The 27356-nt window shown below is 40.6% G+C and overlaps 1 long non-coding RNA gene across 2 annotated transcripts in view; it reads left to right on the top strand.

The window, feature by feature from the left end:
- LOC112425496 (uncharacterized) overlaps positions 1-27356 on the top strand; it is a 109620-nt gene that overhangs the window by 68246 nt on the left and 14018 nt on the right. For both annotated transcript variants that reach the window (XR_003016573.2, XR_011622227.1), the window contains 2 exons: positions 1864-1977; positions 4791-4967. This is a non-coding gene — a long non-coding RNA (uncharacterized lncRNA). The remainder of the gene's footprint in view (positions 1-1863; positions 1978-4790; positions 4968-27356) is intronic.

Raw genomic sequence — 27356 nt, 5'->3', positions numbered from 1 at the left:
CTGCAGGGGAGTTGGTGGAAGGGGGAACCTGTGCCAATCTGGGGGCTGTATGAAGTTGTTTCACTTCAAAACAGAGCAGAAATATGAGAAATCAAAATAGTTTATCCCTTGTTCCCTGCCTTCCTACTCTTCTTGGGCAGGATTCAAAGGGGAAAAAGCTCAGCAGTGAAGCAATCTCCAGGGACTGGTATTGGGATGAGTGACTGCCAGGAAGACAGATAAATAATTCTCACCTCAGAAATCCTGGTCGTTCTTCCTGAACACATGAGAAAACGGGCTCCCTATGCATGCATAGAAAAGTCAAGATTTCTTGAGCTTGGGGTAAGATTCTCAGCCCTGGGCATCACTGCAAGGGAGCCATTTAGTTCCTGTTTACTCTGCAGTTTTTACCCCCAGACTGAAGGAGTTCGCTCAGGACCCAGACTATCAATCTATTGATTTGGAGAGAGGAGGCAGTAAAAGTCATTTATCCCTTCTCTGTAATCCTTTAACTGTACTTTTCTCTTGACGTTTGTTCCAGTTGTTAATCTATTGCCTTGCAGCTCCAAACCGGCCTTTTTGTCTTGCTTTGTGATCCTGAAGCTAGAATCTGGGCTGTGGGGGGCGGGCGGGGTAGAATCTGGGCCGTGGGTGGAGCGGGGGGGGGGGTCTGCCAATAGAGGGCGCTGCAGGGAGCCTGCAAAGCTAAAGGCAGGAAAGGGACACTTTCCGTTTCCCACACAAGCGTGAGCAGATTGGAGTGTGGAGGGTCGCAGGAGCGTTCATTTCAGTGGTGACAGTTCTCATGGTGCTGTGACGAGCACTCTGGCAGCCTGTTTCTTCTTTCCCGCAGCAGCCACGCCCTGTCTTCCAGAGTCTTTCCTTACTTACCCTTCCTTCAGTCAAGGGTGGTAGCAGCCTTCTGTAATTTCTACCTCAATTATATCTTAAACTTTTCCTTTATGCTTTTTGGGAGTTAATCATCCTTTGTCTAGTTGTCAATTCTTTATACTGGATTTCCTCTGCTTAAATTTACTAATGAATCCCAGTGAAGAAAAGCCTGGGACCCAATAGCTTCACTGCTGAATTCTACCAAACATTTAAAGAACCACTAATACCAATCCTGCTTAAGCTAATGCAAAAAATAGAGGAGGGCACTTCCGAACTCATTCTAAGTGGCCAATATTACTCTGATACTAAAACCAGACAAAGATACATTTTTTAAAAACCACAAAACACTACAGGCCAATACCTATGAATATTGCTGCAAAAATCCTCAACAAAATAATAGCAAACCAAATTCAATATATTAGAAAAATCATTTGTCATGACCAAGTGGGATTTATCCCCAGGATGCAAGGTTGTTCGACATACACAAATCAATAAATATGATATATCAACAGAATGAAGGATGAAAACCATATTTCAATTGATGCTGAAAAATTATTTGATAAAATTCAACATCCCTTCATGATAAAAGTCCTCAAAAAAACTGGAGATAAAATATACCTCAACATAATAAAAGCCATATGTGACAGACCAACAACTATATTATATTAAATGGGGAAAAACAAAACCTTTTCTCTAAGATCTAGAACATGACAAGGATACCCACGTTCATCACTGTTATTCAAAGTAATACTGGAAGTCCTAGCTAGAGCAATCAGATAAGAGAAAGAAAGGGCATCCAAATTGGAAAGGAAAAAGTCAAATTGTCCTTGTTTGCAGATGATGTGATCTTATATTTGGAAAAACTTTAAGACTTCACAAAACTATTGAAACTGATAAATTCAGTAAAGCTGCAGGATATAAAATCAACATACAAAATGCCAATAATGAAAAATCTGAAAAAGTAATTTTTCTTTTCTTTTTTTTTTGAGACAGAGTCTCTGTTGCCCATGCTGGAGTACAGTGACGCAATCTCGGCTCACTGCAACCTCTGCCTCCTGACTTTAAACAATTCTTGTGCCTCAGCCTCCTGACTAGCTGTGATTACAGGTATGTGCCACCACGCCTGGCTAATTTTTTTGTATCTGTAGTGGAGACAGGGTTTCACCATGTTAGCCAGGCTTATCTTGAACTCCTGACCTCAGGTGATCTGCCTAACTCAGCCTCCCAAGGTGCTGGGATTGCAAGCATGAGCCACTGCGCCAGGCCTCCATTTTCAGTAGTCACAAAATTAAATACCTAGGAATTAACCAAAGAAGTGAAAGATCTGTATAATGAAAACTGTAAAACACTGATGAAAGAAATTGAAGAGGACACTCCAAAATAGAAAAATATTCCATGTTCATGGATAGGAATAATCGATATTGTTAAAATGTCCATACTACTACAGATTTAATGCAATCCCTATCAAAATGCCAATGACATTCTTCACAGAAATAGAAATAAACTAAAATTTATATGGAACCACAAAAGACCCATGGCCAAAGCCATCCTAAGCAAAAAGAACAAAACTAGAGGAATCACATTACCTAAGTAACCAAAAGAGCATGTAACTTGCATAAAAACAGACACATAGACCAATGAAACAGAATAGAAAACCCAGAAACAAATTCAGACACCTACAGTGAACTTATTTTCAACAAGGGTGGCAAGAACGTATACTGGGGAAAAGTCAATCTCTTCAATGGTGCTAAGAAAATGGTGCTAAGAAAACTGGATATCCATATGCAGAAGAATGAAACTAGACCCCTATCTCAAACCATATACAAAACTCAAATCAAGATGGATTAGACACTTAAATCTAAGATCCCAAGTTATGAAACTACTACAAAAAAACATTGAGGAAACTCTCCAGGACATTGGGCAAAAGTTTCTTGAGTAATACTCCACAAGCACAGGCAACCAAAGCAAAAATGGACAAATGGGATCACATCAAATTAAAAAGTTTCTGTACTGCAAAGGAAACAACAAAGAGACAACCTACAGAATGGGAGAAAATATTTGCAAGTTACCTATCTGACAAGGGGTTAATAACCAGAATATAAAAGGAGCTCAAACAACTCTCTAGGAAAAAAATCTAATCCAATTTTCAAACGGGCAAAAGATCTGAATAGACATTTCTCAAAAGACACGCAAATGGCAGACAGGTATATGAAAAAGTGCTCAACATCATTGATCATCAGAGAAATGCAAATCAAAACTACAATGAGATGTCATCTCACCCCAGTTAAAATGGCTTATATCCAAAAGACAGGCAGTAACAAATGCTGGCAAAGATACGGAGAAAAGCAAATCCTTGTATACTGTTGGTGGGAATGTAAATTAGTACAGCCACTATGAAGAAAAGTTTGGAGATTCCTCAAAAAACTAAAAATAGAGTTACCATAGGATCCAGCAATCCCGCTGCTGGGTGGGTATATACCCAAAAGAAAGGAAATTAGTATATCAAAGAGAGACATCTGCACTCTCATGTTTTTTGAAGCACTGTTTACAATAGCCAAGATTTTGGAACCAACCTGAGTCCATCAACAGATGAATGGATAAAATGTGGTACTTATGTACAATGGAGTACTATTCAGCCATAATAAAGGATGAGATCCTGTCATTTCCAACAACATGAATTTAACTGGAGATCATTATGTTAAGTGAAATAAGCCAATCATAGAAAGACAAACATTGCATGTTCTCACTTATTTGTGGGATCTGAACATCAAAACAATTGAACTCATGGAGATAGAGAGTAGAAGGATGGTTACCAGAGGCTGGGAAGGGTAGTGCTTGGGATGGAGATCAGGGGGTGGGAATGGTTAATGGGTACAAAAAAATAGAAAGAATGAATAAGACCCACTATTTGATAACACAACAGGGTGACTATAGCCAATAATAATTTAATCATACATTTAAAAAAATCTAAAAGAGTGTAATTGGACTGTTTGTAACACAACGGATAAATCCTTGGGATGGGTACCCCATTCTCCATTATGTGATTATCACACGTTGCATGCCTGTATCAAAACATCTCGTGTACCCCATGAATATATACACCTACTATGTACCCCTAAATTAAAAACTTAAACAATTTAAAAGATTACGAATGGTGCCTATCTCTTACTTCATCTCTACCAGACACAATGCTTGGCGTGTCTAACTTACGCTTGGTTGCTTGTTCATGTGTCCCATGGCCCCTCAAGGACCTTCTGTGCTTTTGGCTCCCAGAGAAGCAGCCCTCCAGCTGGGGTATGCAAGAATGGGTGTATCTCAGAGAATTAATTTCCATATCCCAGACTTCCACATGTGCTTTTTCCTAGTAAGATTGGCCTGAGAAGATGCCTGCAGGGAGATATCATGAGAAAGGTTCTCCTTGCCCAGCTTGCTTTCTGTGTTCAAAAAAAAGTATACCTCTCCTGATTTTATGCTGCGTTGTCTCAAGTTGTCATATTTATGTTGTGCTGAATAATTTCTTCATAATTTTAATGATAACCCAATCCAGAAGAAAAATTTTAATATCTAAAACCTTAAGATTATAGGAAATTTAAAAAATCATTTTGATTTATATTATTGCTACACAGAATTGTAATAGAATGATAACATATTTTTAAGCATGAGGTCCCTTAAAATGAGATAATATTGGGGAAATGAAATATGAGTTCCAGGAAAAAAGTTCTATAAAAAGATCATTCATGTATTTAAAATTTTTAGACGATAAATACATCTTGCTAGCTATATCCCTTTGGATAAAGGAAAAATATAATTGGTGTCTATATTCCTTTGGCCATATAGAAATGCATTCATTAGCATTTTGTTGTAAAGTGTCAATATTGACTATGTGCCATAATTACATCTTTGCAACTATTTTAACACAGGAAGGGAAACTTGAAGTCTCATCTGAAAAAGATTCAAGAGGATATGTAGTATTCTAAAATTGTTTTAGGAGATATGAGAGTAAACAATATTGCCTCACTATGATAAACCATAAATGAATGATGACTAGATGAATGAATAAGCAAACCAGAAATTGAAAGCAAGAAATCCCTTCTAGGGTAAGTAAAACCACTATGGGTTGCATGACGTTTATCCAATGCCTTCGTGTCTTTGCATCTCAATTGCTCCTCTGTAAAAAGGAGACGGTGATAACTGTTTGTGAGCCTTACATGAGGTCATGCATGTAAATGTGCTTTGCACCTAGCAGGTCCTCTGTGTTTGCCGAAGTACTAGGTGGCAATGCAATTTAGGTATATCCATCTCTTCCTGTCCTAAGGGATGCTGGTACCACAAGTAAAACAAATTGGGTTCTGTGGCTGCATACCATGACAGGTCTTGATTACATGAAGGACCTTACTGAACACCCTTCCATCCTAACAAAAGTATTTGATCATTGCACTTGGATGAGTTCCCACTTTACTCCCACAAATGTGATTTGTGTCAACTTTACCTTACAAGCGATGTGTTTGTGGACATTTCATCTTTAGAATCTATTAAAGCGGTCATTGTCAAGTATTTATTTAAAGTCAATAGAACCACTATGTATTATATAAAATATAAAGCACAGGCAGCATAGCTTCATGCCAAAGTGGTTACTGAATCTACTCTTCTGTAAATGTACAATACTGACTGATCTCCCAGCCAACTGAATTACCAGCTGACCAGTACACACACAAGAAGTGATTTCTTTACAATAGTTGATGACAGGCCTCTGTCACCAAACTGTATTGGAAGTTGGCCTGGCATTTAATAAGCAATGGTGACCAATTAAGGAAGTGAAATGCTTGTGCAAAGTGCCCAATAATATTATAAGATTTTTGCCCATTACTGAGACATCAGTGATGTCTCAGAAGAGAAAGTGACTCTGGTTACAAAGTGGAACCAGGCTATGCTAAATTAGAGCTGCTTCTATACTAAGGCTACCAGTCATCTTTAACATCAAGAGTGCTCACTGAGCTCTTCAGACATTTACCCTAAAACAAGAGATGAATTTTAAAATGAGTCTTTTGATGCTCTCTGGAGAGTAAACCCTCAAGCTATATTCCTATAAAAATTAAGAATCTCATTCCAGACCCCAATTAAACTAAAAAATATATCTATTTTAGAGCGAGACATAAAAAATCAAGTTTCTACAATGTGCCAGCCACTGGCTAAGTGTTTTCCCAGATGCTGTCTCATTACTCTTCACAGCACCATTGTGGGGTAGGCAGCATTCCTTCCATTTCACAGATGAAAACACTGAGGTTCAGGGAGGTTCAACTTGGGACCAAGGCTTGAGTCGTTTACCTGAAGCAAAACCCACATTCTTTTCCTTTCACCTTATTAACTCTAGTCTTGGCTCAAAAAGGTGAATGCTCTGAAAAGTAAGGGTTATGGAAGTGAGATTAGCACTCATATTCCAATGGAAGTGTCCATCGGCGTGGTTCTCAATCTTGGCTACACATTGGAATTGCCAGTGTTCCAGGGTTTGCACACCTTGCTTGTAAGAAATCTTAGGGCAGTGTTTATCGACCTATGGCAGGCTTCAGAACCACCTGGAGGTGTGTTACAACAGATTGTCAGCCCCTGTCCTCAAAGTTTCTGATTCTGTCTTTCTGGGGTTGGCCTAAGAATCCATATTTCTAACAAATTTCCTGTGGTTCCAGGTTGGGGACCTCACTTTGTGAACCACTGGCATAGGGCAATGTCTTGCAAAGTGCAGTCCTGTCCCAGAGTATCCAGGTTGGAATTACTTAGGGACTCAAATGCAGGTTCTTGGCCCTGGCCCACATCTATAGGATCAGATCTCAGGGGGTAGGGACCAGGGATCTGCCTCATAAACAAGTGTTCCAGGTGATTCTTCCACTTGCCGAAGCATAAGAACTGTCATCCAATGGGTCTTTGAACTCTTTCATCTCATATACAGCCCAGTTTTTAAATACTGTCACATTTTGAATGACAACTGCACAGCAGAGCTGCACTTACAATTGACCATTAGCTGCTGTTGTGACTTGCTTCTGGTATTTAAAATGCCTATAAGGGATCTCTTAGCCCATGCTTCATAAATAAAGCCGAAAAAAGAAATATTTATTCATTGATTTTTTTTTAAACTCTCCAGTTGTCAAGTTTCCGACTCATCAGGGCGAAAGACTGATTAGTGGTTGTTTCACGCTTCCCCACACAAGTGAAATCAGGAGGAGAAAAGCATTCTATAAAAGAGTTTATTTCCCTTCCTCTTCGCCTCTCCTGCCTCCTCATTTACCCTCAGCTATTCAGTTTCATCATCCCTTGTGCGAAATAGCTCTGACTGAGTTTAAAGGGGTTGGGCGGCTTGGAGAACCCTGCCCTCCCTGCTCATGCATCTGGGAAGCTGGATCACCACGGGGACTTCCCCCAAGCTGGAAAAGGTCGACTAAAGCCCCATTCAGAGGTGGAGGGCGGGAAGCCAGGCCCAGCCTCGGATGTGCCCTGAAGAGGTGCAGGTGCTTCCCGCTGGCCTCCGCCCCTCAGCTGTGGGCTCCCAAGTGAAGCTGGCTGCCAAGAGGAGTATTTATAGCTGCTTTTGCTGGCCAGTTCCTGCCCGGTTCTCACAAGGCTGCCGTCAGATCCCAGCACGACTGGCTGACAAGACAAGGGGAGGATGGGAGGCCTGAAGAGGCATGGCCCAGCTGTCCTCCCTAAAGAGTTGCAGATGGTCAGGCCCCTTGATCTGAAGTTAGAAATATGATGCGGTTTACAGGAGGAAGACATGAAGGTCATGAGAAGAGATTTCTCCCTACTCTTCCATGGCTCCAAATCTGCTGTTGGCCCAAGAGAACCCACCACAGAGAGGTCTGTGCTGTCATATGCAGAGCTGATTTGTAATCACTCTGCTCGTAATGTGGAAAAGTCTAGAAGCTCCCTCAGTCCCTGCTCCTAATGCCAACCCTTCCCAAAGGCCCTTTAAACTGAAACCAGCATCATTGTCCAAATTCTTCAGGTGAACCTGTCTGCAGAAACAATGGCCCTTTCTCTTTCTCATCCTCTCATTTAGGCCTCTGGGTTAGAGAAGACGACTGATCTAACAGCTCTCCTTGTGACATGCGGACAGACCCAGAGCTCGCTCTGGTGACAGCAAATGCACACCTTGTGGGGATGTCCAATTGTTGGCTTAGTGGAAGGGTCCCCGGGTCCCCAAACTCACAAAAAAGAATATTGGGGAGCCCATGAATTACCTTATTGGTTTTCCACATGGGTAGGCTCCATACAGAGCACAGCTCATCAGCTGAAACCTCCAAGGTGAAATCATTAAATCTCCAGGGGAAAACCAACAAAACAGCAAGTGTTCCGGAAAGGGTTTCACTTCCTAACTGGCAGTGAGCCTGAGATCAAAACCTGTTACTCAGTGACAGATGAAATTCCTGCAAGAGGCACAATCCATGCTATTGTTCTGTCTGAGGCCCTTATTTCCCCCAGGGTTGTTGCAAGTGGCCAAGGCAGAGGCTCCCCAGCGGCCGATGGGACATTTTCTCCATGGGTTTGTGTAGTGTGTCTGCAAAGAGTCCATGGTCCCTGGAATCCTCATGATGGGCACAATTTCAGAAAATTCATTTCTGAAAGCAGAAGAGAATTTATATTTTCTTTTTATTTATTTATTTATTTTAAACAGGGAAATAGGCAAAAGTAGAAGCACGCATGGTTAGAAGTGATCAAAGTCAGGGTAATGGCTAGAGCCAGGCAAACAAGAATAGTCCTCACCAATCCTGCTCATGCCCTCTCAAGCTGCCTTGCACAGTGCTGTGTGCTTTCCATATGTTATCTTATTTAGTCCTCACAATAGCCCAATGAGGAAGGTGCAGGTACCCTCGCTCCTTTGTAGCAGAGGAAACTGAGGCCTAGAGAAGTTAAAGGTCTTGCTCTTTGTCCTAGGATGAGGATGGCAGATTTGGGATTCAAACCCATTCCCTCTGCAGGGATCCTTTAAAGCCCTGAGCGTGACTCTCTGTGGAGAGACAGGCCCACTGGCTCTGGGCTTCTCCAAGAACTCATCAGGCTGTGGTGGTCTCTGGCTTCCTAACATCACACAGACGTGGAGAAAGCAGGGGAGTGGGACTCAGCACCCCCCGAGGGTCAGTTTATGGGGACAGCCTCTTGGGCTGGACATCACCTTCAGCTGGACCTCAGCTCCTTCTCTGGCCCAGAGCTTGTTCAATTGGGTTATTTTTGTGGCACTTCCTGTAGATCAAAATCCTGGTAGCTCCAGCCAAGTGGAAGTGTCTTTGCCTGGCTCTCAGGTGATGGGGGCAGGAGGGAGCTGCATGCAGGAAAAGGAGCTGGTATGTGCCAGCTACCATGACAGCCAGCAATGCTGTGCTGTTGTCCTGCCATCCATGTGCAGTTGCGTTTCTCCGATGGCTCCTGGTGGGAGGAACTGAATATGTACAGTGTGCAAAGGGCATAGCAGTGGCGGAAGTTATGTTTCTTGTAATTGGAGATCTTTGTGGTCTGGAATGGTCATTTTGTGTGTTTTCCCATCAGATAGGATAGATTGCTTTAACGTTCCGCCACACCCAGAGACAGCTTTTCCTTCCTGGACTCCCCGTGGTCTTTCATTTTCCAAGTTGCTTAGATGGGATTTTCACTTATGTCTTGCTTGTTTACTGTTATAGTTCTAAGGTCCAGCACATTTCCTGGCATACAGTGGGTGCTTAATTAATACCTATTGAATTGATTGATAAAATGAATGCCTGATTGAATAAGTGAATCAGTTACCAATTAATCTTGGGTCCTTGATTCCAGAACATATCAAAGAACATGATACTAGGATTTTCTCTGGGTCTTTAAAAAGGAATGTCACTTTTCGAGTTGTTGGGAATCATGTCAGTTTGGGTCTTGCAAGAAGCAGATGGTAGAACAGAGTTGTTTCAGGAGATTTATTGGGGTAAGCACCCGTGAAAGATGAGGAGGAAGCAGCATTAGGAAAGGAAGATCACTATGCAGATCTGACACTGGCAAACACTGGGGAAAGACAGGCAGGAGAGAGCGGATGGAAGGAGGGAGCCTCAGATTGAAGCACACTGGCTGTCCCCAGGGCGTGCTGGAGCCGCTGGAGCCATCAGATTTTTTATTGCCAGGGAAGGGGGTAGGGGTGAGCCAGGTGTCACAGTGGTTGTTGCTATTTCTTCTCCAAGTGATGTCTTCTCATCCCGTGTTCCTTCCGTCCAGGGGGCAAGTGTGTCTCCATCACTCCTATTTCTTCCTGGGAACACTGCCAAGTCCTCCTCATTGTCATGACGGCAACCCAGGACACCCTGCCTCTCTCAGCCTTACCTCATTTTCTCTTTTTAACCCCTTTCTCAATGTCTCAAACTCAGTAAGCCCAAAGTCACTGCAATGTGTTCCTTTCCCTGAAAATGTTCTACAATTCCAACTCTGTCAAAGGCATCATCAGGTCCTTTGTCAGATCAGCATCCAGCATTCCTTTACACGCTCCCCCGTAGTTCCTCTGCTGATAGCTCAGCCACTCCACCATCCCCACCTCCAACCCCAGGTATTTGGGAAAGAGATCTTTAAGACTTGACTCCTGTCCTTGAGGCCCAACTTGCAGACCAGGCCTGCCTTCAGGGCCTAACAGGACAGGTACACAACATCCCAGTTGTAGCCAGAGAGAGTATCCAGTTTTTAGTGGCTGAGTAAACAGCCCAGATGAGGAGGCCTGTGTTATTAGCTGGGAGAAACACATTTGTTGTCTTGACTTCTTGCATCTGGCAGTTGGTGTGCTGTGTAAAGAATCATGTTTACTTAACATCAGTCACTTTCCCTTGAAAACTGCTGGTTCCAACTCAGAACCTTTCAGTCCTGGGGTGTGAATTTGAAGATGTGTGGTAGGCACTTCCTCTCACTGCAATCTTTTTACCCATCATCGTTGCAATGAGCACCATTGCCCTCTTCATCACTCATTCATTCATTTGGGTTTTATTCGTTCCACAAGTACTTACAGAGAACATTTACCCAGAAAGGGCCATATGGGGAGTGGGTAGGAGAGTAGGAGCATGGACTATCCAGCCAAATCCCAGGGTGGCCAAATCCCAGCCAAATCCCATGGTCTAGGATTTGGGACCTGCTGACTAAAGAAAGAAAAGTCAAGTTTTTAAAGAATTAAAGCTAGTTTTATTCAAAAGTCTTATGGAGGCCTGTAGGCCAGGAGCACATCTGTCACTGCTCCGAAGCAATATTGCAGTTCACAGTTTATATACAGGTGGTGAAGCTGCAGTATGTGCAAATTCACATCAAAGTTGGGGTGTAGGAGTACATCTGGTTATAGATTACTAAAGCCCATTTGGTTATACATTGTAGAAGCATAATCACTAACCCCATCAGATGTTATTTTATGCGTAGGAAAAGGCAAGGACTGGGGCATTTTATTTTAAGGAATATAGTGACTCAGGCAAGAGATGTGGGGGGCCATGTGTTCTATCCTGTTTTGTCTTCGAAGCATCTTTTGGAGAGCGGCACAGAGTCAGGGGCTTGTGAAATTATGCTGGCAGGCAGAAATGAGCAAACTTCACTTCCTACATTTGCGACTTTGTCTCACAGACTGCAATTGAATTACTTTAGCTCTTCCCCATCTCAATTTTCTCATCTGTAAATGGGGTAATTAGAATGTCCAACACAGAGATTAATGAGGATTAAAATAGTTCAACGGTGCCTGGCACATGGTAAGGGCAATTGAAGGGATATGGAGTCAGAAAATTGAATCCACACTCTCAAGGAAGTCCAATAGGGTGGGAAAGAATGATGCACAAACAGTCTGACACAGGCTGCTGTGAGCTGTGGCCAGGGTAAACCTAGAATTTATCCAACCTGGGACACTGGAGATAGGAAGGGAATACTAAAATAATACAAATTACGGAGTTTTTGAAACTAGGAATTGACTAACAAATTAATTCCAGCATAGTGGTAAACTACAAACAGTTACATTAAAAATATAAAAATAAAACTCTTTTTAAAGGTAGAAAATAACATTTTCTATTTAGAAAAAAATTTTATTAAAAATATTTTAGGCCGGGCGCGGTGGCTCAAGCCTGTAATCCCAGCACTTTGGAAGGCCGAGATGGGCGGATCACAAGGTCAGGAGATCGAGACCATCCTGGCTAACCCGGTGAAACCCCGTCTCTACTAAAAAATACAAAAAAAAAACCTAGCCGGGCGAGGTGGCGGGCGCCTGTAGTCCCAGCTACTCGGGAGGCTGAGGCAGGAGAATGGCGTGAACCCGGGAGGCGGAGCTTTCAGTGAGCTGAGATCGGGCCACTGCACTCCAGCCTGGGCGGCAGAGCGAGACTCTGTCTCAAAAAAAAAAAAAAAAAAAAAAAAAAAAAAAAAATTTAATGTCAAATATACTAAATATTAAAATATAAAATTTAAATAAATTTTACTATATAATTTAATATATATTTTAACATTCTATTTTTAAAATAGAATATTAAAGCATAATTTTTAAATGAATAATTTTAAATTAAGAAAATATAAGTAGAATACTTATTAGTATATAGTCACATAGTATAATAAATTTCTTAGTCATATCTACCTGTAATGCAGTATGTCACTAGCATATTTGAAGAATGTTATTTCAGTGTCTTTTTGCTTTTAATTTTTCTATTTTTAAAATTCTTTTTCTAAGCCACATTCTGAAAACAAGTTTTTAATTTTTTAAATAAAACTGTCTGCCATATTATTTACAGTTGTATTTTATGATTAATAAACTTGAAATTGACCTTTTTTGTGGTGCAAAATATTTTTAGTTGGGAAAATAGGAAAATACTCTCTCTACAGATGCTGAATTATTTAGTAAGCTAAGAGTATATGCGGCTAAATGGGGAGTATTCTCAATTTTAACATTTTTATATTGAATTGTGTTAATATTTCAGCCTGAATAAGTTCACAAGGTATGTATTTGCCCCCCATTTATCTTTATTCAACAGATATTTTTACAAGATACCCCATCCCATCACACATTACAAAATATGGCTTGTCAGATAATTTCTACTTAAGATGATTCTTTTGAACATTTCAACAAAGTTAAATGTTGTAAAATTGCAGGCCTTTTAATTATATTCCATTTCAGTGTAGAATGTAAATTGATCCAATTAAAAGTAGCAACTTCATCAAAAGATCCTTCCCACAAGTCAAGGTAGAATATACTTCTGAGCTCCCACAGTTTAATTTGGTCATTTCCCCCCTTGGTCTGGTGGAGACAATTTCAAATTGTCCCTGAGTAAGCTTGCTTTAGATAATTATAATTCATAAAAAACTCCACAACCTGAAAGTTTTTGTACTCCATTTATTGAATAATTAAAATATTCCAACTAATTTTCATCAAAATGCAGCCAACATTTAAAGAATTATTTCAAAAGGCGTACGCTGATTTGCAAAGTAGTTATTTAAAGGCTCAAATGTTTCTAAAATCAGATTACTGATGAGCAACAGAAAATGTGTACTGCCAAGCTGAAGTTTCTTTTGTTATTGTTGATGCATGGGGTTTTTTCGTTTGATTGATACTGGTGTTTTATTGGGGTGTAGGGGGTGGTTGGATACTTCATATAAGCTCTGCCACAAGAATTTCATACTATAGTTACTTTACATGTAGAAATATTTGTAATTTTTGATGATGATAGTTTCTATTTCCTTTAGTGGAATATCAATCACAGTGGATTGGACACATTTATGAACTGTGTGCCCACAATCATTTCCAAGTTCTGGTGTGTTCCTTTATGAATTTAGTAAGAATGTTATTTTTCCATGAACCTGTGCTCCCCCAAAATTTTGTATTCCTATTACTACTATAAAAACACATCTTCAATATTGACCTTTTGAACAATATTGAACTTTTGAACTGAATTTATAACAGCGTTTCCAACAATGTGAGATGTTTTACCTGAGAATAAGCTTCCAAAAGTTTTACTTTGATTTCATGAATTGTATGAAAAAAATCTTCATGGAAACTAGCTGATAATCTGAAGTATCTGAGGATTCTAATATCAAAGAGCTTCATACAGCTATGTGGCAGCTCTTTTGCTAATGTAGACATCACATGTGCAGCTATCAGTTCACTTTTTGTGTGTACGGACTTGGAATAAGAATAGTCAAAATTAATTTAAAGAATTATTGTTTGATCTAGATGAAAAGTCATGCTTCACGGATGATATGTAAACACACCTTCTGCAGCTGCACAAGTGAAACTGTTGTTTAGGGGCACAGCCTTCTTAAAACAGCTCTGATGTGTGAGGTAGAAGCTGGTGCTTCTTTAGTAGATTAGGGTCTGGTTTTCATATGCTTAGTGATGTCACCAGGAACCCCCATGTGGGATAGTAAATGTCATCAAACATTTTGTGCAAGTTACATATTGATCAGATTTCTTATTACATGGAAATTCAGTACTTAGTTTTTCATTTAACATGCACTTTTTTGTTTTATTCAGCTGCTGCTGAAAACATTTATTACCAAATAAAAATGTCACCAAATAATAAAATAGTTGAGATTTTATCCCGTTTTATAAATGAAAGAGAGTATTCCGTTTTCTCATTAAACACTTATCACAGGGCTTGTAATTCCCACACAATTTACACAGGCACCAACTGTATAATTTCTTTTTATTTTCTTGACTGTACTGACTGGAAGCCTGGTAGCTTTGTGCGACTTTCAGGCCACTAAACTGGCCAAGACACAACTGGTGGGCATACCAAATTTCTGGCAGGAGCAGCAGTGTGGAATCCATCTCCCACCACCTTCCAAGACTAGGAGTTATATATACTTCATTTTATCAGCAGTAAGCCCTTGAAAGGGAAATGTTAGCTTTCCCATATTTCAGCTTCATCTAGAAAAGCTCAATAAAAAAGACAAGTTATTGCTGATCATCTTTCAGATTTAGGCATGCATTAAAGTGAGAACTTTGTTCCCTGCTCATGCACCTTACATATTTGCAGACCAGACCATGGTAGAAGCTGGAAGGGCAAAGTGGACATCTACCAAACTTACTCCAATTATTTTAATGCAATCTTCACTAACAGTATTATATAGAAAAATAAAACATGTGGGACAAGTGCTAAAAACTGCATAGGACACCAAGCATATACTGGAAGTATTTCAGGAGAAGCAGTGCATATGATCTTTTTGGCTATGGGAGAGCTCAGGATGCTGTTCCTTGGGAAGGGAACCTAGCAACAAGAGAAGAAAGCATGGGGGAGTTTCTCAGGACAGGATATACCTGAGCAGAACCTTAAAAGATGGGTTGGAAATTGTCAGGTAAAGTAAAAAGCTTCTGCACAGCAAAAGAATCGACAAAATGAAAAAGCAACCTATGGAATGGAAGAAAATATTTGCAAATCATATATACTGATAAAGAGTTCATATCCAATGTAAATTAGAGTGTGCCTACAACTCAATAATGAAATAAGAAAATCTGATTAAAAAATGGGCAAAGAAAATGAATAGACATTTTCTCAAAAAGACATACACTTGACCAATAGATGTATGAAAATATGCTCAATAATCACATCACTAATTATCAGAGTTATGCAAATTAAAACAACAGTGAGCTATTACCTCATGCTAGTTAGGATGGGTATTACCAAAAAAGCAAATGAGAAGTGTTGGCAAGGATGTGGAGAAGAGAAAAACTTTATACACTGTTGATGGAAATGTAAATTAGTACAGCCATCATGGAAAACTGCATAGAGGTTCCTCAAGATTTAAAAAATAGGATTGTCATATGATCTAACAATTCCACTTCTGGATATAGATCCAAACGAAATGAAATCAGTAGGTCCAAGAGATATCTGCACCTTTCCCATGTTCATTGCTACATTACTTAAAATAGCCAAGACATAAAAGCAACCTAAATGTCCATTGACAGATGAATGGACAACGAAAATGTATATACCCACAATGGAATATTATTCAGTCTTAAGAAAGAAGGAAATTCCGCCATATGTGACAACATGGATGAACCTGGAAGACATTATGCTAAGTGAAGTAAGCCAGACGCAGAAAGACAACTGCATGATACCACTTGTTTAAGAAACCTAAAATAGTCAAACTCATAGAAACAGAATAGAGTGGTGGTTGTTAGGCACTGGGGAGAGGAGGAAATGGAGAGGTACTAGTATAAAGTTTCAGTTATGTGAGATGAATAGGTCCCAGGGACTTGCTGTACAGCACAGTGCCTAGAGTTTATAATGTATACTTTAAAATTTGCTTGTGAATTTAAGTTCCTTATAGATGCTGGATATTAGACCTTGGTCAGATATACAGTTTGCAAAAATTTTCTCCCATTCTGTAGGTTGTCTGTTCACTGTGTTGATAGTTTTCTTTGCTGTGCAGAAGCTATTTAGCTTAATTAGATCCCATTTGTCAATTTTTGCTTTTGTTGAAATTGCTTGTGGTGTCTTCATTATGAAATCTTTGCCTCAGAAATACCATTCGACCCAGCAATCCCATTACTGGGTATAGACCCAAAGGAATATAAGTCGTTCTATTATAAAGACATATGCACCTGTACATTCACTGTTCACAATAGCAAAAACACAGGAACAACTTAAATGCCTGTCAATGATAGACTAGATTAAAATGTGGTACATACACACCATGGAATACTATGCAGTCTTAAAAAGGAATGACAGCATGTCCTTTCAGGGACATGAATGGAGCTGGAGGCCATTATCCTTAGTAAACTAACACAGGAACAGAAAATCAAATACCACATGTTCTCACTTGTAAGTGGGAGCTGAATGATGAGGACACATGGACAGGAGGAGGGGAAAAACAGGCACTGGGACCTATTGGAGGGTGGAGGGTGGGAGGAGGAAGAGGACAAGGAAAAATAATGCATAGTAGGCTTAATACCTGGGTGATGAAATAATCTGCACAACTTGCACATGTGACCCTGAACTTAAATTTTAAAAAATGGCTAAGGGGTAGATTTTTAGTGTTCTTATGACACAAAAAAAAAATAAGAAATGATGATGGGAGAAACCTTTTCGATGTGATGGATATTTATGGTACAGATTGTGGTGATGGTTTCATGGATGTATACTTACCTCCAAACTCACCAAGTTGTACACACTACTTATGTACAGCTTTTTGTATGTCAGTACCTTAGTAAAGTTGATTTTTAAAAAATGTATGAAAAGCAGAAATGATTTCTCTGTACAAGCCTTTTATTTACCTAATTTAGTTCTCACCAAAAAACCCTGTGGCTGGATAATATTATTACTCTCATTTTACATAGTAGGAACAAGCTTTAGAGATGTTAAGGAATTTGCCTGAGTTCAGCCACCTAAGGATTGGTGAGGTTAGAATTCAACACAAGTCTGCAACTCCAGAGTCCGGGCATGCCAGGCGGGTCCACCAGACTGTGTTCTGCCTAGGCAGTGGCTCAGCTTGAGAGACTGCAGGTACGTTAGGAAACTGCAAGTCATTCTGGCAGAAGCAGGGGTCGGGTGGAGCTGATAAAGGATGCTGCTGCAGGCAGATGGAGGCCAGGCTAACTTGAATTGAGTCCCATATCACACCTGCTGGTCTCCATGAAGCCCATCCAGGTGAGAGCAACCTACACTCACTTCTCTCCCTACCTCTCTACCCACAGTGCATGTTGTGTACAGGTGAGCTTTAGATGTGGCTAAATAAATACAATTAAGTGCTTTACCGAATACTGTCTTGTCTCAGTTTCTCACGATTTTATGTGTGTGCATTTGGTCTCAAGCAAATTTTAAGATTCTTTAAGGTGGAGACTGATGTTACTATAGACTTCTTAATAACTACCCCCCTTGGTGCTGAGCCTACAGAAAATGTTCAGAAAAACATTTATTGATGGAGGGTTGTCAATAAATGGCTTTTGGATTAGATTCTATTTATTTTTCTAAAATCTCAAGTGTTTAAAAATTGGACTTGAGCTTGAACTTGCTTTTATTTCCCTTTTGACACTCACCAGCTTCGTGCTGTCCCTCCAACTTTGCTCTGTGTTTGTTTGTGCCTGGTGCTTCTGTTTGAGCTGCTTGACCTTGCCTTATGGTTACACTTCCCACCTCCTTTCTGGCTGCATCTAAGAGGCTCGTTTTCTTCCAGACATTCAGGGTTGAGTGGGTGCAGGTGGGCAGGCAGGTGATTCTTTAATGGTTCATTGGCCATTCACATTGGTGTGTTGCTTGATTTTAATCAGTTGATTAACCTTCACTGGTTTTGGTAAATCTGCCCAGATCTACCTGGGACTAGAACTCTGGAAGTACGTTAACCACATGTGGCTATTTACATTGACCTGAGTTAAAATTGAATAAAATTTAAAATTCAGTTCCTTGGTCACACTAGTCACATTTCAAGTACTTCTAGCCACATGTGGCTAGTAGCTACTCCACTGGACAGCATAGATTTGGAATATTTCTACCACTGTAGAATGATTTGGGCTGAGAATATTGAATAAATTAACAAATTCTAGGGCAAAACTGAGCAATATAAAATAGAGTTTTGATAAAGCACTCTTATTTTGACTTATTTATTATTCCTCATAATATTAGCAGAATTTCCAAGGATAAAATTACATTGTAGAACTTATTATATAATCATTTGTTTAAATATCTATGACTTCTAACAAATCTATGTGCTCTTTAAGCATAAGGAACATTTTATCTTTCCGTCTCTGGAGTTGTGTCTGGCATAGAAAGAGCTCAAAAATATTTAGAGAATAAATACATAAGTGCTTAGAAACCTTGTTTAATTTTCTTTATTGCAAACTATAGCTATTAGTGTCACATATTATCTTCTGAGATCTACCTTTTTTAACCTATTCTTACTAGTCTTAATGTATTTTTTGAGAATATAAAAGAAAGGAAACATTCAAAAATTACGTACAAATCTGTTTAAATGAAAAGATGAGAAATCTATGGTGAAGACCCAGAAGGAAAAGCCCCCTAGGGGGCCCATGTGGGATCAGCAGAGTCATGACTCTGGGGCAATGTGACACTTACTTGACTTTCTTGTGGAGTTGGCAGGAGACAGCATGGGGCATCATGACTTGATGGCCACAGGTGTCCTATCCTTCCCAAGGAAGGCGGTACAGACACGGAAAGCCGGCTTCCTGTCCCTTTCCTGTCCCTGGAGGGGCCCTCTGCCAGAACCCTGGGATGCTTATCTGGGCTCTGCAGATCTTTGGAATGAGGTCATCCAGGAAGTTGAATCCCTTTGATGCAATTATCTCTGCATCCTTGGCCTTTTGTTCTCATGGAGAGTAACCGGTGACCCTTGTGCTTCTTACGTGGTTAGAACAGCTGTTGTGAGGTGGGTGCCAGATGCACATCCCTGGGTGGGTGGACACGTCCTTCCCAGCTGTCAGGATGGGTCCAATGTATGTAGGTGCCTCCCTGCTCCCGTCATAACACTGCTGTGAACCTGCAAAGGAGATGGGAGGACAAAGGAGAACGTGATCAGTGGTGGATGATCTTACACACATATTTATACACACATGTTCATCACGACAAAGCCCAGCAGTTTTGCTCTTTAATTCATCTCAGTTGACAACCAGTTATACCAGTTCAAGGATTCATTCTTTCCTGAATGAGTAGTGGTGGGTAACTTTTTGGAATAGCACAGTCCTAAATCTGTCTATCCTTTCACATCTTTCAGTATACGCTTCCTAATTGTATACGTATACTTTGCAATCTTTCCTGCCCAATAGAAGTTCTCCTATGTGGCAGACCCAAATATCCACAATTTGGGTCCCCTTTCCTACACAGATCTCCTCTCCTTAAAACTGGTTTGGCGTAACCTGTCTTTGTGCTTTTGTGAGCAGGAAAATCATCTCTCCCTGGGGTTACAATGAGTCATTATGTGGAGGGGGTGGAAGGGCTTGAAATAGTCAGTTGGGCGGGGGGGTCCTGTGGCTGTTGCAGAAGTCTGGTCAAATGACCAGGCTTGTGAAGTTTGCTTTTTGATTTTGAGTTCTTTTTTTTTTGGTGAAATAACTCATTTAGGTTCTGTTAGATTCTGGAATTCTCTTTCTTCTCATTCTTCCCCCTGTGTTTTTCTATTTTTCATTTTCCAGTTGATTACTGAAATATCCTATGAGCAGTCAGGTGGCATTTGCTGGCAGGAACAGGAATTGAAGGGCTGAGCATTTTTGTACCTGAGGTTGAGCTCATGAAGCAGCTGGCAGTTCTTTGCTGTCAGGGAGTGATGAGAGCATTTCTCTAGAAAGAGACAAGACTGCTATTGTGTATGTATGTGCTTTAATATTGCTCACCTATGTAATCCATAGTGGATCATGGTGCACATTTGCTGGTTTTTTTTTTGGTTACCTAGTGTCCATTCTCCTTTTTTCTGGCTAGTAATTTCTCAATTTTCATTCAGGTATTGTATTAGTCAAGGTCTAGGAAGGAAACAGGTGGCAAATCACATAGTCTAACGAAGGGGCTCATTACAGAGATATGGGTAGAATGAAGACTGTCCATTTGTTCAGGCTGCTATCACAAAATACCATAAACCGGGTAGCCTGTAGACAACGGATTTTTTTTTTTTTTCCTTAGAGACAGAGTCTCACTCTGTTGCCCAGGCTGGAGTCAGCAGTATGATCTCAGCTCACTGCAACCTCTGCCTCCAGGATTCAAGCAATCCTCCCACCTTAGCCTCCCAAGTAGCTGGGACTACAAGTGTATGCCACCACACCTAGCTAACCTTTGTATTTAAATGTTTTGTTGTTGTTGTTGTAGATTCAGGGTCTCTCTGTGTTGCCAAGGCTGGTCTCGAACTCATGGCCTCAAATGATCTTCCCACCTCAGCCTCCCAAAGCACTGGTATTAGAAGCATGAGCCATCACATCCAGCCCAGAAATTTATTTCTCACAGTTCTGGAGGTCTGGAAGTTTAAGATCAAGGCACCAGGAGATTTGGTGTCTGGTGAGGATCTACTTCCTCATAGACAGCCATCTTCTCACTCTAACCTTACATGACAGAAGGGGTGAGGGGTCTCTCTAGAGACTTTTTTATAAGGACACCAATCCCACTGATGAAGGTTCTACCCTATGATCTAATCATCTCCCAAAGTCTCCCTCTCCTAATACCATTGCCTTGGTGAAGATTTCAATATATGAATTTTGGAGAGACACAAACATTCAGACCATAGCAAGGACCAGCAAGGAATGCTGGAGCAGCTAGGGATTGGCAAGAGGAGGGAGCTGTTACCGCCTCTGGACCAGATGGGGTAAGGGAGGGAATTATGTTACCAAAGCCTGGCAAGAGCTGGAGCTGGAAGGGTGGCCCAAATGGAGTTGCCCCCCTAGAGGAACACAGCCACTGTCAGAACCACAGCAAGGCAAGCAACCAGCTGGGAAAATAGTTGTCCTGATCCAGTTCTCTCTCCACCCTCTGATCTTCTGTTGGTATGCCCAAGATCAAATTCAACTAGAAGTCAGAAAGCAAAAAGCTGGAGTGATACATTCTGAAGAGTTAGCCCCTTAAGGCAGAGAGTGGAGCGAAGGTGAAAGTCAAACAGAGCACAGGTATCATGCCTCTTCTACCAGCCTACATGCTCTGGGAGGAGATCTCGCTGCATAAGCATAGTCCTAGGTTCTGATTAGCTGATCTTCAATCAACATACTTCATCCCCTGGCCACAGCACTTGGTTTAGAACACACAAACCAATTCAGACCAATGAATCAACAGAGACTCTTTCCAGAGACTGTTGGAAAAAAAAGATGTTTCACTTCTGAGAGAGCTATTGGGAGAGAGACTTTTTTTCCCCACTTCCTGCTGGACATAATTGAGGAAACAAGCAGTCCCTAAAGCTGCTTCCAGCCATTTTGCAAACATGAAGAGAGTCAGCCTTACGATGAAGCAGGCACCACAGAAGAGAAGAGGAGAAACTGTGTCTTTGGTGTTGTCATTGGGTCACCAAAGCTTCCTCTATCACTGTAGGTTTTCATTACTGCGCCAATACTGTCTTTGTATTATGTGTGTCAATTTGAGTTCGAGTTTCTGTTACTTGTAGCCAAAACTATCTTAACAGAGCCACTAGGATTGAGCCTGGAACCAGGAAACATTTTCCCATTCATTGCACCCCAGAAGACAGAGAACCATAGGATGAGACCAGCTATCATTTGATAGGAAAAATTGCAATGTCAATGACAGGGAGACTAAGAGCAGGGTCAAGTCCAAAATGCCTGATGGAAGGGATATGCTGGAATCATAGAGCCAAGGATTCCATGTCTGCTGTAGACCAGATTGGGGAAAATGCAGGTCATGAGCAAATGAGGAAGACCCAAGTCATGGTGAGAAATGTGTCTGTCTGACAGGCTTAGAAGGCCTGAGGCAGGTTGGACAGTCAGTTTTGAATGAGGTAATCACATCCTTTAAGCAGCAGGAGACAGCTTTCTTTACGTTCCTTGGGAAAAATGTGGCTGTTGAGGTAAAACCATGGGGCTATGTTCTCAGCATTAGCCATCATGACTAACGAAAACAAGCCTTTGGACTCAGCCCATGGTTCCAGTCAGAACCAAGCCAGCTGCAGGGTGAAGCGAGAAAGATGAGGTACTCACTTTGCTGCAAGCATCTGAATAATGTTGAAATCTGGGAGTCCAACAACAGTTCAAGGTCCAATGATACAAGATAGTCTTTGACAACTTCTTTCTTTGTTAGGGATTTTAATAATTCCTTGCCTCAATTGTAAGATTAAACATGCACTTGTGGTAGTCCTGGTGGTAACAAGGAAGAGAATGGTAGTTCTATTCGTTCCATTCATCGAGCACTTCATATATGTCTGGTACAATCCAAGCAGTTTATGTGCACTAATTAATTTCACCTTTACAAAATCCTGTGAGAACATTATTATTTTCCAATAGGCAGGTGAGGGCAGTGAGAAGTCACACAGGTTGAATTTTAAGCAATAGGAAGGGTTTTAGTTATTTAGTCAACCCACTCTATTTCTAAAACTTTCAAATATGATATTCATGTAAAATAACATAAGTATGCATGTCTGTATTATAAAGAATGAATGCCCACATATCCACAACCAATTTAAGACGCACTACACACCTGGCACTGTTGAAGATGCTAGCAAGTCAGTTCCCCAGTCTAGTCCCTCATGCCCTCTGCCCTCAAGGGTAAATCTTGAAAGTAATTACCTCAATTACCTCAAGGTAAATCCTTGGCCGAATTTTATTTTTATCATTTACTGTTTTGTTTGTTTGTTTGTTTTTAAAGTTTTACTGCAGATGTAGATGCCCAACCTGTGTCAGGCCTGTTGAGCCCATCAGACACACTACTTAGAATTTTAAACAATATGACCATTTAGATTTACAAGTTTTTGAAGTTTATACACAGTCTTTTCCCCTTATTCATGGTTTGTTTTGAGCAGTTTCAACAACTGGCAGTAAACTGTGGTCTAAAAATATTAAATGGAAATTTTCAAAAATAATTGATAAGTTTTTAATTGTGCACTGTTGTGAGCAGCATGATGAGATCTCGTGTGGTCCTACTCTGGCTCAGGATGTAAATCATCCCTTGTCCAACACATCCACGCTCTACACATCACCTGGCCGGGAGTCATTTAGTAGCCCGCTTGGTGATCAAATCAAAAAGCTATAGTATATATAGGGTTTGGTAATATTCACTTTTCAGGCATCTACTGGGGGGAACCTATTCCCTGTGGATAACGGGAGACTACTGTAAATTGTATCATTCTGTATGTATTCTTCTGAAAAAAAATGCAACATGATGTGAGGTTCATTCATGTTGATATAAGTAGCTCTAGTTAACTCATTTTTCATTGAAATGTGATCTCCTTTGATGAGTGCACCACACTTTATCTATCTTTGTTGTTGTAGTTGTTGGACATTTGGATAGAGTTCTTGTTCTTACAAACTTTGTTTCTATGTATATTCCTGTATTTGTCCTTTAGTGCCCACAGGCAAGAGTTTCTCCAGGGTATAAACCTATGAGTGGAGGGCCAGGGTTGTAGGGTACATGCACCTCCAGTGCCCTGGAAAATGATGAGTTGTTTACCAAAGTGATTGTGTCCATTTATATTCCTACAAGCAGTGTATAAGGTTTTCTGTTACACCACAGTCTTGCTTACCCTTCATACTGTCAGATCAAAAAAGTGTAGGGGGTCAGTTCAATAGGTTCAAACTAATATTTCCCTGATTTAATAATGAGTTTGAACATCTTACATATGTTCACTATTGATGATTTCTTTGTGGTGAAAGGCCTATTCACACCTTTAATTAAATTACATTAAAAGATTTTCTAGTATTAAACTCACCTTAGTCATATGTATTTTATTTTATTTATTTTATATATATATTTTTTGAGACAGATTCTCACTCTGTTGCCAGGCTGGAGTATAATGGCATGATCTCAGCTCACTGCAACCTCCGTCTCCCGGGCTCAAGCAATTCTCCTGCCTCAGTCTCCAGAGTAGCTGGGATTATAGGCACGTGCTTTATTTTTTAAATGTTGGTAGATTTGATTTGTTAATACTTTATTTAGAATTGTTGCATTTGTGTTCATGAATGAAATGGATTATGTAATTTTTCTTGTCTCAGTTTGGTACATTAGGTTTATGAAGTTAGTTGGACTGTTCCATCTTTCCTCCTTCCTCTTTCTCTCCCTCATCTTCCTCTCCCTCTTCCTGTTCTTTTTCTTCTCTTAAGAGCTTGTATGATGCACGAATGCTTGTAAGAACTTACTGATGCTTTCTTTGTGAAAAGACAAAATCTACAGCCATTGATCGAATTCATTTTAAGGTAGTAAGAACAGTCAAGTTTTCTATCCTCAAATCAGTTTTGGAAAGTTTACTTTTGGGGAACTTATTTGTTTTATCCAAGCTTATTGGCATAACACTTGTACTTGATAATGGGTTGTGCTCCCTAGACCCTCTCTCGGCACCCCCAGGACAGAAGCACCCGTTCCTTCTGATTCCAGGAGTATTGGTGGCTGACAGCTCTCTCAGGATTGCCGTTGGCTGCTAAGCTAAGTTCAGGCTCACTTCTCAGGGCAGATTACATCCAATGTCTGGCCAGTGCATGAGTTTAAAGACCCAGTTCTTGCCTCAATTCTGGATAATTCTGTCAGACCACCCCATCTGTACAGCAGCTCCTCGTAGGATTGGCTAAGGTCAGTGTTGCAGCTATTCCCCAGTTCAGGCTCTCCAGCACACAAACCTGAAAGTGTCAGAATTTGTCTCCATTAGAGCCAGATTTGCAATAACATGCATGCTTTCTTTCAAATCATTTGTTGTGTTCTTTGATTTCTACTATTTGTCTACTTGTAGCTTTTCTCATTACCTCGGCAGTCTTGCTGGAGGTTTGTTAATTTTACCAGTTTCTTTTCACATGTTCAACATTAGTTGGATTGAGCCTCTCAAAGGTACATTTATTACTCACTTCATTCCTTTTGTAAGCATTTCCTGCCTTCTACTTGCTTACATTAATTTCCTTATCCACCTCTAATCTCCTAGGTTGGATGTTTAGTTCATCTGTTTTTCAGTCTTTCTCCTATGCTAACATGAGCCTTTTAAGGCTTTAGATTTTCTTTTAACAGTTGTATCTCCAACTGTAGCTCCACGATGCTGTCAAAGTGAATATGTCCACGCCTAAACTAGGGACCTCCACCAATTCATCTACTTATTCTTCTCCACCCTTCCCCATCTCAGAGAAACCAGCTCTATTCCAGTTAGCCAGGCCATGATCCTGAAGTCACCTTTGATCCTCTCCTTCTCTTGAAACTCACTTCCAATCAGTCAGGACGTCCTTTTGGCCCTTCCAGAGTTAGGCCAGGTTGTCATCTCCATGACATCAAGTTGTGTAAGCCATAAATCATTGCCTCTTGCTTGGCCTATTATCCATAACTGCTGTTCTGTTTTCTCTCCTGCTCCCCTGCAGTCGGTTTTCCACACAGCACTCAGAGTGAGCCTTCTACATGTTAACTCATCCTGCAAGGTCTTTCCATCTCCTTAACATAAATTACAGGTCATCGCACGGCCCACAGCGTCCTCTGTGGCCTGAGCCTCTGCTGTCTCTGTGACCCTCTTTTCTCCTCTCCTCTTTGGTTCACTCTGCTCCAGCCACCTCTCTATTCCTCAGGCAGGCCTGTTGTAGGGGTTTTTGTACTTGACGTCCCCTAAACACCTGCATGGATCACTTTCTCACTTCCTTCAAGTCATACTCAGATGTTACATTATTATCTAACAGTCCTTCCTTCACCAAACCATATAAAATTTTACCCCAGCCCAGCCAGTCACTTATTAACAGGCTTACCCTTATTCATGTTTCTTCTTAGCACGCATCATTGCCTGACGTTATCTTTTTTGTTTGCTTCTTGTCTGTCGTCACTGTTGGAATATAAGCTCTTTCAAGGCAGGGCTTACTTGCTGTGTTCACTGCTCTATGTTCAATGTCTAGCTTACAGATGGGCACTAATAGGTGTTCAATAAATACTTGATGAATTAATGCATGTGTATTTGTTTGAAGTTTCTAATTCTCTGGGGGACTACTTCCCCTTTGACCCAGAGCCACTGCCCCATGTGACAGTTTTGTTCTTGTTTTTGCTGTTATTTACCTTTTCCCTGAAGGTGCAGGTAGTTTTTTTTAAGATCTAACTTAACTTATGAAGTTGGGGTGGAGAAAGGGAGTGTCTGCCTTTTGATTTTCTACCCTTCAAGGGCCCAAGGCCTCATCTTCTGTCTTCCTGCTGAGTGAATCATTTTTTTTTTGTCCTTTGAGGATTTCCTTTACTTTCTTGTGATGTTAACTATACATTTCAAACAATTATTGCTTTGTTTTATATTTTATGGAAGAATTTCAGATGATCTGGTTTGCCAAACTACTGAATATGAAACTCTTCAAACTTTCCGTTTTTTACGCAGTGCCCAGGAGCCCAAAGGATTGACTTAACCAAAGTCTTACTGTAAATGAAATTGCTAAGACCAGACCCTAGGATTTCTCACCTCCAGGGCAGCATTTGATGGCCACATTGGGTTGGTGGCATGCCCTACTTCCTTTAGAGAGTCTAATGGTACAGATGTTCCTAGTCTAATAAGTATTTCTAGGCAGAAAGGACAAAAAGGAAGAAAAACAACCATAACAACATAACAGTCTCCAGGGTTCCAAGGAAACTTTTGTGGCTACTAAGGGCTGTAATAGCCATTTGTAAATATGTAATGGGAAGTAGCTCTGGGAATTATAGCTGATTTCAGCTGGATAGATTTTGTCAGAATCTGCCCCTTTGCTATTTTTCTAGAAGTCAAATCTGAAAGGCCTATTTTCTTAAAGATTTCTGCTGGGTCTAAGGCAGGAGGCCATTTCCCTCCAATTCCTGCAGTTCATTTAGGCTGCACCTTGGGTGGTTGTCAGTTGGAATATAAACATTGGTACCTTGATAATTATAGAAGATTTTTAAAAAGTTATTATTGGCTCTGGTGAAATAGTGTAACAGGAAACAGTCTGTACT

Source organism: Macaca nemestrina, chromosome 4 (genome assembly GCF_043159975.1).
Source record: "Macaca nemestrina isolate mMacNem1 chromosome 4, mMacNem.hap1, whole genome shotgun sequence".
Taxonomy (NCBI): Eukaryota; Metazoa; Chordata; class Mammalia; order Primates; family Cercopithecidae; genus Macaca; species Macaca nemestrina.
Note: the sequence above shows the minus strand (reverse complement) of the source record. Positions and strands in the feature narration are given on the sequence as shown.